The sequence below is a fragment of the Ceratotherium simum genome, chromosome 13 (genome assembly GCF_057802395.1).
Source record: "Ceratotherium simum simum isolate JZ-2026a chromosome 13, ASM5780239v1, whole genome shotgun sequence".
Taxonomy (NCBI): Eukaryota; Metazoa; Chordata; class Mammalia; order Perissodactyla; family Rhinocerotidae; genus Ceratotherium; species Ceratotherium simum.
Window position 1 is genome coordinate 25201449 of NC_141912.1, and position 15416 is coordinate 25216864.

The 15416-nt window shown below is 45.5% G+C and overlaps 1 pseudogene; it reads left to right on the forward strand.

Annotated features, from left to right (window-relative positions):
- Positions 1 to 508: 508 nt before the first annotated feature.
- LOC101405139 (butyrophilin subfamily 3 member A3-like) lies at positions 509 to 9081 on the forward strand (annotated as a pseudogene).
- Positions 9082 to 15416: the final 6335 nt, after the last annotated feature.

Sequence of the window (15416 nt, forward strand, 5' to 3'; positions counted from 1 at the left end):
GACTGAGGGTTCCATGTGAACCACACCCTGTTCTGCGGGCTCATACAACATCAGGAAAAAAAATAGACAAATATCCTTGCTTTGTGGAACCTCCATTCGAGGAGGTGGAGACAGACAGTAAACACAGGATATGTTAGATGCTGAAAATTCAATGGGGAAAAGAGAACAGGTACAGGGGGATCGGAGCAGTTCGCCATAATCCTGTGGTCAGAGAAAATCTCATGGAGGAACTGAATTTAGAGGAAAACTTGAAAGAGTTGAGGGAATGAGCCTTGTGGATGTACATGAAACATTACATATTTTAATGGGTGATTTCCATGTTGCAATTCAAAGTTAAGACACTCCCAAGCAGACATTTTGGCAAAAGAGGATCTTGAGTCACCACACTAGTGACTGTGTGTTTCACCCTGAGTCGGCCCTGGGCAGGTGGAGGTTTGATGTGGAATCTGCCATCTTCTTCCAGGTCAGAGTTTCTGCCTGACTCTTTCTGTGTCTCTCTGCAGCACAGATGAAAATGTCAAGTTCCCTAGACTTCCCTCTGCTCGACTTCCTTATCTGCCCCATCTTGGTTCTGCTGCTGACCCCTTGCTCAGGTAGGGAACATTCTGCTTTTATGGATCTGAAGCAGATAACTACCTATTACTGCCCAGTCTTAACCTCTGACAACTTCTCAGGCCTGGAAGTCCCATCCCAAACTGAAGGTGCACATGCCATTAAGACAAGTTGTACTTCTGTTAGGATCATGTTCCTCTCTAGGTTTTTCGTACCTCATCCTCCCTGCCTGAGACCACCCCCACAACACACTTACCCTCATGGCCCCAATTCCCTCTGATGGAGCTTCTCTTTTTATTGACCAGCTCAGTTTGCTGTGATTGGACCCCTTGTGCCCATCCTGGCCCTAGTGGGTGAATATGCTGATCTGCCCTGTTATCTGTCCCCGAAGATGAGCGCAGAGACCATGGAGCTGACATGGGTGAGACCCAGCATTGGGCAGGTAGTATACATGTATGCAAATGGGCAGGAAGTAGAAGACCAACAGATGGCAGAGTATAGAGGGAGAACTTCGATTATAAGAGATGGCTTCTCGGAAGGGAAGGCTACTCTCCGATTTTACGATGTCAGAGCCTCTGACAGTGGAAAATACCTGTGTTATTTCCAAGACAGTAACTTCTATGAAAATGCCATGGTGGAGCTGAAGGTTGCAGGTGAGCCTCTAGGTTTTGTTCTGAGATAATTCCTTCTTGGGATCTGGGGGCAGAGGCAGAGTTCATGCTGCAAATCCACCTCATAGCACCCTGGCTGGTCACTAGGAACTGCCTCTACTGCCTTCCCACTTCGTTTCTCTGAGGGCCTTGAGAAAGACACAGGTTTTCCTCCAGGAAGAATCCCGCCTGTGCCCTATAATATCAAGTAAAGAACTCCCTTATGCTGGCCACCAGGGTCTAAGCAGGGAAGTGGAAGGTCGGAGATAGGAAGGATAAGAAGATATTTCCTCAGTGATGGCGCACTGTTGTTTGGGTTCAGTTGTGTTCCAGGTCGATTTTGTGGCCCCTCTAGGTACACGCTGCTGTGGGCCATCGGAGGCATGTAGGACAGCATCTGTGCTGCCAATGTTCTTCAGTAAAATGCACCCAGGAACACAGCTGGAGTTGACCAAGTTTTGTTTAGTACTTGTTGCACGTGGGGAGAATGCACACCATGTGGGAACTGTGGGGTGTCTCAGTAAGAGGGTGTTAGAGAAGATTTGGTGTAGAATTTGGGCTTGTGTTTAGGGGAGTTGAGGGAGGGTTGTGGAAGTGTGGTTTGATATGGATTTGATGCTGTCAAGAAGGTGGGGGGTGTGATTCTGTGGGTGAGTGTCTTAATGAATCTTACCTAGGAGGAATATTAGAGTGAGGCTAAAGCTGTAATTGGTCAAGGAGCAGCACTCACTCATAGCCAGGACAGGGAAATGTTTGGTGATGACTGAGGTTTGGACAGTGTTCATGTTTTTCTCTATGTTCAAACGTGATTGTTGAGTGGTCTTGTTTTTGTCTCGACCCATCACAGTGACAAAGTGTCCTTGTCTGATGTTGTTATTCCATGAAATTGCTCATGTTCAACAGGAGAACGTGATACCAGGCAAATGTTCAGATGTCAAGGGTTGCATTTCCTTTTCTCAGGGCACTCTCTTGCCCTGTGGCTTCTGGCTCTGTTTGGTCAGTGGGGAGCCATAGCAGAAGATGGAAGGAGGGAGAGAGGAGAGGAGGTCTAGGTACTTATCCTCCTGGCTTTAACCCTGCAAGACCACCTCTAGCTAGCTACATTCCCTTCCCAAAGATCACAGCTCCTCTTAAGAAAGCCCTCTCTACATGACTCTCTTCTTTAGGCCTTTTAAATGGTTTCCTCTCCACCTCCTTTTGGGTTTAGTCATCAGTGGTAACAGCTCCACTGTTCTTGTTTTTGGGATGTTTCTCTATCCCATGTAGTTTTCCCCACACCATGACCACTCTTTTGTAAACAGCTCCTTAATGAAACTCTCCTTGAATTATCTAACGTGAGTGTGCCATCAATTCCTGTTGAGACTCTCACTGATACAGGAGGCTCCAAAGAATTCAGGCTCATTTATCCTTCCACAGCTCTGGGTTCTGATCTTCACATTGAAATGAAGGGTTATGGGGATTAAGGGATCCATCTTCCGTGCATGTCCACTGGTTGGTATCTGCAGCATCAAATACAGTGGAGAGATGCCAAGGGAGAGGACACGCCAGCTGTAGCAGCACTTTGGATGCAGATAGAGCTGGTCTGAATGCAGTCACAACATCTCTGATCCTGAAAGGCAGCTCTGGGGAAGGCGCATCCTGTATCATCAGAAATCCCCTCCTCAACCAGAAAAAGACTGGCAGGATTTCCATTGCAGATCAGGACCCTGCTAAGCCTCAGGTGTACTGTGCTGAGCTGTGGCTGTTGAAAGAAGGAGGATGTGATTCTCTGTTGCTGGCTCGAGTCTCTGCAGTGAATATAAGGCACAGAGCAGGGATCCAGAGCCTTCTTCTTACTCCAGGGATGTTTCTTTTCCCCCTAAAGTTGTTTATGTCACCAACATTTACTGAGTATTTCTTGTGTGCCAAAAACTGTAACAGGCAATGGGAATTGGGGGAAACTGGTAAAGATCAGACTCTTAAGCAAAGACAAATGACAAAATGGGAAAGAAATACATACAGCTCATATCTTAAAGAAAAAGCTAATCTCTTTAAAACATAAAACAACTCAATAGAAAAATGAGCAAATGACATGAATTATTATTTCACAGAAAAGAAAATATCACATGAGGTGATGTCCCATCTCACTCAATAGAGGAACGTGTATTAAAACGTTTTTTACTTGTGAGATTGACAACAAAATAAAACCGAACAATACCAAGGTGACAAATAACACATTCTGGTGGCAGGAATGTGGGGAGACAGTCACTCTTACACATTTCTTGGTATAATGTGGTATATTTTTGGTATAGATTGGAATGAATTCTATTGGGGGCACTATAGTAGTATTTCTCCAAACTACTTATATGTTGATCCAAAATCCCATTCCTGGGAATTTTTCTGACAGATATACTTGCATATGTATAAAATGACCCATGTAAAAGGTTATTTCTTGTAGCATTAATTATAAGAGCAAAAAGTTAGAAACTATGCAAATGTCCATCAATGGGGAACTTTTATGCGATGGAATATTGCACAACTGGGAAAGAAAACACATACATTCTCTCTGTACTAGTATAGCAGGATCTCCAAGATGAAGAGAAAAAGCCAGATGAAGAGCAGTTTGTATAGAATGCCGTGTTTGGTGTGTAAACAAGAAAAAATAAGAGTATCTTTATATGTGTAAAATTTAATACACACTTGCATAGCATGCACTATGTGTCAGGTACTTTATAAGCATTAATTGAATCATTTAACCTTATGAGTGAGGTACTGTTATTATCCCATGTTACGTATTAGGACACCAGGAAGAGAGTGGTGAAGTAATTAGTCCAAGATCACACTGCCAGTCAAGGGGAGGAGCCAGAATTTGAATGCAGGCCCTCCAGCTCCAAAGTTCATATTCTTAATCACCATAGTAATCTCACTAATGAGAGGCTAATAAATGGAGGGAGGGAGGGGGGAGTGGATGGGAGACTTGGATGACTTTTATGTTTTTTTGATATTTGAACCATGTAAATGTAACCTACTGAAAAATTAAATTAGAAAAAAACATATGATTCTGATGCTCAAGTAACTCATATTCAGATGTGAGAAGCAGACATTTCAAGACAAGTAATAGTATTATGTTATAGTAAGAGTTTACCAAAGTCTTACCCAAAGTTTGCTGAGAATTTAGAAGGAGAAGGATTTAATGTCATGAGATCAGATCTGTGATCCCCACCCTGGGGGTGAGAGGCTAAATCTCCATTCCATTGCAGACCCCTTCTGGAGGGCCTGGCCCTGGATCGCAGCCTTGGCGGGTACCCTGCCCATCTTGCTGCTGAGTCTTGCAGGGATGGGTTACTTCCTGTGGCGACAGCAAAAGGAGAAAGAGAGAGAGCAAGCAGAAAAGGATCTGCAACAAAGGGCAAGAGGTATCAAGGGAGGGAACCAAAGGCCTCGGCTTAGAGGAGGGTGCCCACAAGGACCTCACCCCCACCCCATCCTGTGCACTCACCCCTGCACTGGGCATTTGTAATGTTTGTTTCCCGAGATCTTCCCAGCTCCATACCGGTATCAGTAATTTTTTTTCCTGCTTATTTTCCAGAGGCGCTCCAGCATGAACTCAGTAAGTTCCCACTCCCCCAGGGGCCCTCATGTATCTCCCTACCCCTGCTTTAAGCTTCTTAATGACTCTTCACTTTTCTTCCATTGCAGAATGGAGAAAGATCCAGTATATGGCTCGTGAGTGGCTCTGACATGTTCTCTGAATTCTCATCTAAGACTTTCTGCTGGGATATTTTCCAGCACCTTTCCTCACCCCTAACTCTGCCCAGGGCTGAGAAAGGTCCAGGATCCCTTTATGGAGGCAATGAAATAAGGGTGGCTGATTGGGGGGAAGCACAGGGGAATCACATTTTTTTAGTGGAGAAAAGGCCCTTCAGTCTCTCTCCATGAGGGGCCCACAGAATCTTCATCCCAGCAAGGCAGCAGAGAATACCCAGGGTGCACTTGAAAGGAAAGGAGGGAGAGAGGGATGGAACTCTCTAGATGAAGTACCTTCCCTATGCCGGGAATCTCACTATTTGCTTTACACAATCTGTAGGCTGCTGAGAAGAAAACAAAGAATGTAAGATTTAAAAGAATGAGAAAGTCCAAGAAGATGGAGAGATAAAACTGTCTCTTAAAAAGACCAGTAGCCACAGTGGCGAAGTTGTCATAGATTTATTAGAGCTGCTTTTAAAAAATAGTATCTGGGGGCCGGCCTGGTGGCGGCCTGGTGATGCAGTAGTTAAGGTCACATTACGCTTTGGCACGGGGTTCACAGGTTCGGATCCCGGGTGAGAACCCACACACCAATTATCAAGCCATGCTGTGGCAGGCGTCCAACATATAAAGTAGGGGAAGATGGGCACAAAGAGGGATTGGCCCAGGGCCAGTCTTCCTTAGCAAAAAGAAGATTGTCCACAGATGTTAGCTCAGGGCTAATCTTCCTCATCAAAAAAAAAAGTATCTGAAATTTCCTCATTAAGTTGCCCAATTCTTTTCAGAAGTAGGCAGAACATAATACAGCTTGAGACAGATGGATTCTAGTACAGGTACACAGACACGTGTACACACAGTGACACCTACACCCAGGTATGGGAGTGTAGTTACATACAAAATAGATCTGCCGGGTCTCAGCTGGGAAAGCACTTACATGGTACCTGTGGAATCATCAGCATGCAGTTGATGTTCTCAGTCTTGATATTAAGGAGGAGAGGGGAGGAGAGAATTGAACAGGCAGAGGGAGAAGGTAGGAAGGGTGTGGGTGGTAGTCAAAAAGAAAGATTAGGGCCGGCCTAGAAAGATTAAGTGTGTGCGCTCCGCTACTGGCGGCCCGGGTTCGGATCTGGAGCGTGCACCGACGCACTGCTTCTCGGGCCATGCTGAGGCTGCATCCCACGTACAGCAACTAGAAAGATGTGCAGCTATGACATACAACTATCTACTGGGGCTTTGGGGGGTAAAAAAAAAATTAAAAAAAAAAAAAAAAAAGAAAGATTAGGGGCCGGCCTGGTGGTGTAGTGGTTCAGTGCGAGCGCTCTGCTGGGGCGGCCCGGGGTTCACAGGTTCAGGTCCCAGGCGCTCACCGATGCACCACCTGTCAAGCTATGCTGTAGCGGCATCCCATATAAAGTATAGGAAGATGAGTATGGATGTTAGCCCAGGGCCAATCTTCCTCAGCAAAAAAAGAGGAAGATTGGCATTGGATGTTAGCTCAGGGCTGATGTTATTCACCAAAAAAAAAAAAAGAAAAAGAAAGATTAAATAGGTACAAAAGAAGAGAAAAGAAATGACTCAGAATTGACATAGTTCAGGCGACATCTCTATCTTTCTTCCATTGTAGGTGGAGAGAAGTCTCAGGCCTATGCTGGTGAGTGACCCGGATGCTTTCTGAGTTTCTTGGCACATGTGCACTAAGCATTTAAATCTTTTCTCTGCCCTGTGACCCATTGGCAATCCCAGTAGGAATAATCAGCTCTAGCCCACAGGCTCATTTTCTGTGGGGGATACCACCCCTGCTTTTCTGGAGCCTCAGAGAGGACCTTCCAGATACAACACCTGGGCATTTTCAGCCACCCCTCACCCTGGTGGCACACATGCCCAAACGCTAGCAAAGCCTGGTCATGTTGCTTGCAACCCCAGCATGATGTAGGGATGGAAATCCACCATTTTTGAGAGGTTGTAAACCTGATTAGGCAAAGCAGTAGATGAAGGAAGCTGAAAACTGGAAGAGACTGAAGAAGGGAAGAGAGAAAGGGCTTAGTGAGAATGGGTGGGGGTAAGAACAGAAATAATGCCTTCTCCTTATCTGTGTCTTCTGCATTTCAGAATGGAAGATGGCACTCTTCCAGGCTGGTGAGTGAATCACTGTATGCTCCCTAGGACAACAAGCTGAGGGACCATATTCCCTTTTTCTTTTCCAACTCTTGAGATTCTGGGAAGAAAAGTCCCCATGACTGGGAGAGTTCTGGGTGGGTGACTTGAGGTCCTGGTCTGAAAAGTGTACCCATCTCCAGGGCCTTCCTGTTGAGACCCCAGAGAACCAGGGAGAATTGCTCTCCTGGGATTCCACAGATCTTCATGGGAAGGAAGAGACATAAAGGGTAGAACTGAGGGAAGGAGAGGCAGAGTGAACTAATACTGCAGGGAGGGTGAGGATGAGGAATGACCAAGGGGAGAAGACAGTGTGCAAAGATCTTTGCTTTTCCCAAGCTTCTTATGCCACCTGCTGCTGCTGTGTGTCCCCAGGTTACTTAATGTTTCTGGACAGTAGTCTCCTCATTTTTCAATAATAATCATAATCCCTATTATGGGAGGGTTGAGATAAAGATTAAATGAGGTAATGAATATGTATTAGTCAAAAAACCAACAAAAAAGAGATGACATATTCAAACTGGGGGCTGAAGAAGGTTTAGAAAAGGAATTCTTTACAAAGGCAGGAGTGGGGTAAAGGGAAACCAAGACGGGAATGTGAAGTGCCCCAGGGCTCACAGTAGTGGGGAGCTGTCACCTCCCCTAGGCTTGAAGGAATAAATAAAAGGAGCAATTACTGGAGCCCAGAGGAATCTGTAGCTCAGGGACAGGGCTGCCGGAGAGGAGTCATGCATTTGTTAGAGCATCACCATCTTATGCTGGCAGGGAGGAAGTGGGGGAAATAAATGCTCTGCCTCTCTTTTCTTTCTCCTTCCAACCTTCAGCTAGTACTTCTCATTGACCAAATATAATACTTAGCTTGAGTCTATGGAAAAAGAGACTGCAGAAAAGGAAAAGTCATTCAGCTTAGGAGTGGTAGAGCAAGGATTGAAATGTAAATCTATGTGAGCAATGGCACAGGTAGACATAGTCATTTTGGGGAGGAAAATAGGAAAAAGAAGGAAAGAAGGAGCAAGCTCAAGATGCTGGGTTGGGCAGATCCTGACTCTCAGCACTCCACTCCACTTAACACAAGATCCATAGGCCCTCCTTTTGGTATTGCTGAGAGGGCCATAGTCAGTGCAGGTTGGGGACACCAAACTCTGGACTTGGACATCCTCAGCCAAGCGCAGGTCTTGTAGGCTGAGGCTTTGAGGTCTAGGAACATTTGCTGACCCCATGACCCACTCCTAAACTTTGTGCAGCGGATGTGATTCTGGATCCAGACACAGCGAACTCCATGGTCTTTATTTCTGAGGACAGGAGGAGCCTGAAGCCAGCAGATGCCCCACGGAATGTGCCAGACAATCCTAAGAGATTTGATTGGTATAACTGTGTGCTTGGCTGCAAAAGCTTCACATTAGGGAGACATTTCTGGGAAGTGGAGGTGGGGTTCAAGAAAGGGTGGTATGTCGGGGTGTGTAGGGAGGACGTGGAGCGAAAAAGTTTGGTTAATTTAGCACCTCACAGTGGATTTTGGTTTATGGGGCTGTCTTATGAGAATGACTATTGGGCTCTCACTGACCCCCGGACCAAACTGACAATTGCCAACCCTCCTCAAAGAGTGGGTGTTTTCCTGGACTATGAGACTGGTGAGGTCTCATTCTACAATGCCATGGATGGATCTCATATCTACACCTTCCCGCACACCTCCTTCTCCGGGCCTCTGTGGCCTGTTTTTAGAATTTCAACATTGGATCTCACTGCCTTGACCATTTGTCCAGCGCTGACCTGAGTGCAGAGTTCTATTGTTACTAACATAATTTCTGACCTTTCCCTGGAGACCCCAGTGACTTTTGGCTCTGCTGATGGGTATGGGGACCCTCAGGCTGAAGTAACATCATTGCTTCCCTGTGCTGAGGAAGCAGCAACACATCACAACAGTAAAATACTTACTAAACGCACACACTGTGTGAAGAACTTCACTAATATTAATTCCATTATTCTATATGGCAATTGAGTTTGGCACTACTTTATTGTCTCCTTTGTATAAATAAGAAAACAGGGTACAGAAAAGTGAATTAACTTTCCAAAAGTGATTCAGCAAGTGAATGGCTTGCTGAGATGGTGATTCCCAGGTGAATGACACCTGGGATTTGAACAACAATAAGTAACATTTATAAGATAACTAAAAACATACTAGGTGCTGTGCTAAATGCTTTAAGTGAGTTTCACTCATTTAATCCTCACAACAACCCTGTGAGGTGGTCTCATTTCCAGAATGTGGAAACTGATGCAGGGCCAAGTTAAGTATATTATATAATTCATAGAGAAAGTTGTGCTGTTGGGAGAGGATCAGCCCCTGTCACATCTCTACCCCTAGCCTCTTCTCCTTTTTCTGCCCCATTGTCCCTGTGGGACCATGTGCAGCCCTGAGGTTCCTTCTCCAGGTCACCCCAGGCTAAGGACTACTGTAGGTGACTATGGAGGACACATCCTACTTGGTTCCTTCAAAGTCGATTGTCAGAGCCATAGGTCCAGCGCTTCATTGGATTGAGTCTGCAGGGTGACGTGGTCCAGAGAGTGAATTCACAGGGACTGCATCACACAGGATGTGAAGGGACCAGAGGCCAAACTCTTCACTAATAATGGGCACATGTGTACCCATTCTGTCAATGCAATGAGTGGTCATGGAGCCAGAACCAATCCTCTTAGTTTGAAGGTCTCTAGGAAGCACAACTTAATACCTAAAGATTGTCTGTGGAATAAGAATTTGGGAGGAAGGAAGCTAGATGAACTTTAGTGGTATTTTTATCACACTATAGAATCACACTCCAGGAAAGGGATATTTCCACCCCTAATCATTCATTGATGTTAAGGGATGCTCCTTTCAACTGATGGATACTGGGGAAAGGCTACTCTTCATTATCATCACTATTATTGTTTTCACCACTGTTTTTGCTCGATCCAACATGTAGTTGCCAAGTTACACTTGTTCAATAAATTTGTTAATAATGTTCACTCTTCAACTGAGCTTTTTCTAGATTTTAAGCCCCCACAGATTATTCACTACAGCTTCACAGTTTCCTTAATTGCAACATTTTCATAAAATCTTTATTGTATTACTTTTCTATTGCTGCCATAATAAATTATCACAAATTTTGGGAACTAAAACAAGATAACTTTATTATCTCACATTTCTGTACGTCAGAAGTCCAACATGGTTCTCACTGGGCTGAAATCAAGGTGTCTGCAGGCTGTGTGGCTTTCTGGATGCCCTAGGGAAGAATCTGTTTACTTGCTCCTTCACATTGTTGGCAGAATTCAGTTTCTTGCAGTTGTAGGACTGAGGTTGCCATTCCTTGCTAGCTGTCAGCTGAGGGCTCTTCCCAGCTTCTAGAGACTGCCACCTTCCTTGGCTTGTGGCCTCTTCCTCCATCTTCAATGCAGCAACGGCAACTTGAGTCCCTTAAATCTTTGAATCTCTCTTTGTTCTTCCTCCTTTGACTCTCTTTGACTCTTTGGCCTTCTTCCACTTTTAATAACTCATGTGATTAGATTAAGTCAGCCCAGATATTTGGGACAATTTTCCTAAGAATGCAGGGTAATTTCCTACTTTAAGGTCCAAAACTTTAATTCCATTTGTAAGCTTTCTTTTGCCATGTAATGTATCATATTTACAGGTTGCAGAGATGATGGTGTAGACTATTTAGCCTACTACACTTATCATAGTCACAGCCTCACTCACTCTGAAGGAGGAGGAGGCCTCCATCCTGGTAGGCGCCTGTAGAGACTAAGGGCTTCCATGATTGGAGATGCCTGTGGATTTTTGGAAATTTTATCTGTAGTCCTTTGTTCACTTACTAGACTCAGGTATACGTGTCAGAGTATACTTCTCTGGAAAAGATAATTCACACTGTTGGGTAGAATGTGTGGTGAAATTTCTTCCTAATCCCATCTGTTAGTTTGGGTTCCCCAAAAGCTGACTCTGAGTCAAGGACTTGGGTTCAGATAGTCTATTTGGAAAGTGATACTAGGAAACCCAAGTTCAGCAATAAATAAAAGGAGAAAAGCCAACTAGGTGAAAAATGGGGCAAAGGGTATGTTAATTAGTTAGTTATCATGTGAGTAATGGGGCTTGATCCCACACAGGACACTCTAAGAAATTGTGTGAAATTTTGAGTTTTCCTCAGAATCCTTCTGGTAGGGGTGGGAGCCTGAGCCATTCACCGCAAGTCCCATCCCTCATTAGATGAAGGTCACCCCTGGGGATGTTAACTCCCCTGCACTTCCAAGTTGGTCTGTGTATATGCAAAGGAGCAAGCACCATTGGTATTGTAAAAAGTCTTCAGGTAGAGAGGAAAGGCAGGCACCTGGGAAATTGTTAACTTACAGGAAACTGTCTACCTAACATGAATCAAGAGGCTATGGGATTGGACATCAATAGCATTTTTTTATAAGGTTCTGCATCTGAGAATATACTTAATGCCTGTTAATACCTGTCTGCCCTCCCTCCACCTCATCCAGGTATCAATGGTGACTTCTTGTTTTCCAAGGCATGCCCATATAATGTGGTGCTGCTGCCCCCTGATATGGACTGGCTCTGGTATGGACTCTGACCCAGACTAGGCAAGAGGGAATACCTTGCACATTTTGATTGAATGGCTCAGTGATATGTAAGTAGCTATACCTGGTTAGTAGCAGGTATGCATGGGAGCTGTGGGAAGGCATTTTCCATCCACAGTGTGGTCTAGAGAAGCAAAAGGAAGGTGATCTACAGAGAGATTAAACTGAAGTAGTTGTGCAGAAAGAAGGGTTCAAGATGGAGAAAATTTGGGCAACTTCTCAACCTTGATCCCAGTGCCTTTGGGGCCCAGTTTTATTCATGTTGTGTGTTCTGTGAAATTTGTTCTCTTGTGACGAGGTGAATGTATCAGTTACTATTGCTGCAGCCCTGAAAATTAGCAACTTAACAAAATTATTTTGCTATGCTCATTGATTCCACGAGTCAGTAATTTGGAATTTGAACAGGACAGAGTAGGAACGTCTTTTGTGAACCAAGATGTCTTGGCCTCACCTGGAAGGAATCCACAGCTCCAGGTGACTCAGAGGAAGGAACACACCCTCCAGGTTGATTCCGCTCATGATAGAGAAGGATTGGGTCAGGTTTTCCTGATTCCAAGTGTCACATCCCAGTTGGACCTGGTTTACTGCTAAGCTACCTCGTGGGCAATGGGTCCTCCTCATGTTCAGAACACATGTGTTTCCCTCTGGCTCAGGTCAGCTACCAGAAGGGTTGAGGCCTGGCTTCACTGGGTTCTTCTGGCACAAACATCCCCAGAACCCCTGGTTTTTATTTTCTTCAGATAGAGGCTATAGGCAGGCCAGACTCTTACACTCTCACAGCCTTCTCTTCTGTCCCTTCCTAAGAGCAAACCAATCCTGGGAGGAAACTGTGGAGCTGTTGAAAGTGTGTTAATTGCACAGTTTGAGTTGAATCAGAAAGGAATTGGAGGCCTCCAGGGGAAGCGTTTAGGGTCTTGAGGGAAATGTGAAGAAATGTGTCTCAGGAAGATTATTCTAGAAGAAATCTGTACAATGGCCTGATTGGAGTCTGTGGGACATGGGAGGGGAGCATTGTATGGGTGTAGGGCGGTGTTGGACTCAACCAGTCCATCTACTGGCAGATGATGAAGCCCAGCTAGAAAGTCTTTGTTTGCTGCTGTCTTCCTGTCCCCACTAGAATGCCACCTTCCTGAGAGAAAGGGTTTTGCCTCTCAGTATCCTCAGCATCTCTCCCTCACTGGTTTTTGAATGAATGACAAGGTCTACAGTCTGCTACCGCAGCTGCTGTCTTGCTTCATTCTCTACCCCTCCAACAGCTCCCTCTGTTCCTCCTTATCTCTCCACTGCCCCCACAAGTGGAACAACTTGAATAAGATTCCTCTGCCTTTGGAAAGAGGGCTGTTTCTGTTTACCTCATATCCTCCCCACCCCCAACCCCATCCTCTACTCCATACACACTTCTACACAGGAGGCCTCTCCTCCTGGTTAGCAGCAACAACATAATCCGCAGGTAATCTCAAGGTTTTGCAAAAAAATGAAAAGTATCTTGCTTCTGAAAGCAGAAAAAGGAAATAAAAATGCTAGATCATCTCAAAAGGCTATTCATAGTTGTGCAATTTTAAACGTTAAAGATTTCTGTATATTCTATCTAGTTAGTGGGAGAAAGTATGCTCAGGGATACCATTGGCTGGTGACCCACAGCTGGCCAATCCTGGGCTCTAAACCATTCATTGGAAATATTAGGACTTTGTGATCACAGAGTGGACCGGGTCCTGGGTCCAGCAGCCCCACACACTGTGACTAACAAGAAGCTTAGAAAATGTTTTTCTCTGCTTTCCGCACAGTTTGTTCTTTTGTTGTGACTGTGCCCGTGAGTGGGTCAGAGAGAAGAGGGATAAGTGGAAAATCATCATTCGAGCATCAGAGGAGAAAAGAAAAGGCAGAAGTTAATTCTAGAAAGTAGGAAAAGGAGGGGAAGCACTACAGCTCTGGAGTGGGGGTGGAGTGGTAAGTGGAGGAAGGGAACCTGATGAGGGAAAGGCGGGGTCCCCAGGAGAGGGGAAGCTTCCTGGCTGCCAGGATAAGAACTCACAGGAGGGTAATCCAGAGATTAGCAACAGCAAGAAGCTACCTAAACATGGGGGGACAGTGGGAAGAGATGGCTTGAGAGCCCAGAGCGGGAGCTGGAACGGTGACAGTGGATGCTCCGGGGATGAGCAGCAGGAGCTGGGATGCCAGAGGGAGGATCTCCAGTCAGAGAATGGATGCAGCTGAGGCAGAAAATGCTACAGGGAGCAGAGAGGGAGGAGAAATATCCTGGCTTCTGCCTTCCTCCTGCATGCCAATCTTTTGTCAGTCTTCCCATTGGCTAAACCCGGAGTCAGAGGGCAAGGGAACCTGGGAAATGTAGTTCCTTGTGACACAGAGCAGAGCAAGGGAAGGGTGGGGAATGAATCTGACAACAGGCAACTTGATTGACACATCCCTCCCAGCTATGATCAAAGTATTACATCTACAAAAAAATTATTTGAATAAATCTGTAAATGAAACTTCTCATTAGAGTTTACCCTCTGGACCAATTCCTTCTAGGATTTTCTATGTGAGTTCTTGTCACGGCAGCCAGTTCATTTTGCTCTCTCGGACAGTGTCTTTTAAATTGAGCCCAGACCATCTGCTCCCTGTAGGTCGGTAAGGCAGTCTCTTGTACGAAATCCTACCTCAGATGACAGACTCCCTGAGGACTCTTCAGTTTAATCTTTAATTTTCTCTGCTGTAAAGTGAGGCTACTGACACTGTTGAAGACCACTGACCAGAGACCTCTAGGAAAACCCCTGTGGTCAAACAGTTAGGTTTACTTAACTCGCTGTGGCAGGGAGAGCGCCCACTAGAGGCACCGTGGGGCACTCAGCTGAGAGGCAGTTTGGAGAAACTTAATATTCTTGGAAGGTGCAAGGAAATCAGACATCAGTTCTGGACTGGGTGTTGTCAGGAAGCGGGGCGATTCAGTGACTGGATATCTCAGTAATTTTTACCAGGAGGAAGGAGAAGTAAAGTGGGGCTGGAGATGTGTTTGGTCAAAAACCACAGTCCCTCTGCTAAGGAGGAAGAGGGGACGTTTACTTATTTTTGTGACTCAGCGCCCATAAATCAGGTTTTATTGGGACACGGAGATATCCATTCATCTGTGGCTGTGCTACAAGAGTAGTTATGACAGAGACCACGTGGCCTGCAAAGCTGAAAATATACAATATCTAGTCCTTTACAGAAGAAAGGTTCTAGATCCCTGGGCTGGTGGAAAGCGTTCTCTTGGAGACAGAGGCAGCTGCTCCTCTCTGGGTGTTGGAACCATCTCCAGAGTGTCATGGGGCAGCACAGGTCCAGGCAGACAGAGGACCTGGCTGTCTCACGTGCACTGCTGCCGAAGGCCCAAGCCTCTGCAGCCTGCAGACATGAGTGCCTAGTGGTGATGTGAGTACCTGGTAGCCTCCAGCAACAACTGCCAGACCCAATGGCCTGCCTGCCTCTCTGCCTCTGTGGGGTCCCCAGCCCTGGCTGGAGACCCAGCTGGAGCTCTGTTCTCGTGTTCCACAAGTTACCAGTCTTTTCCTATAATAGTATAATGCATTCTTTTTTTTCCTCCTTAACTGAATTTGAGTTGCATTGTTAGAAGCAGAAGTATTAGAATATGAAAACTCAACCTGTGTTGTGTGTGTGTTACTTTAGAAGAAACATTATTTCTATTTTGGGGGGAGTGAAGGCTATTATATCCTCTTAGCAGAAAGGTAAGCA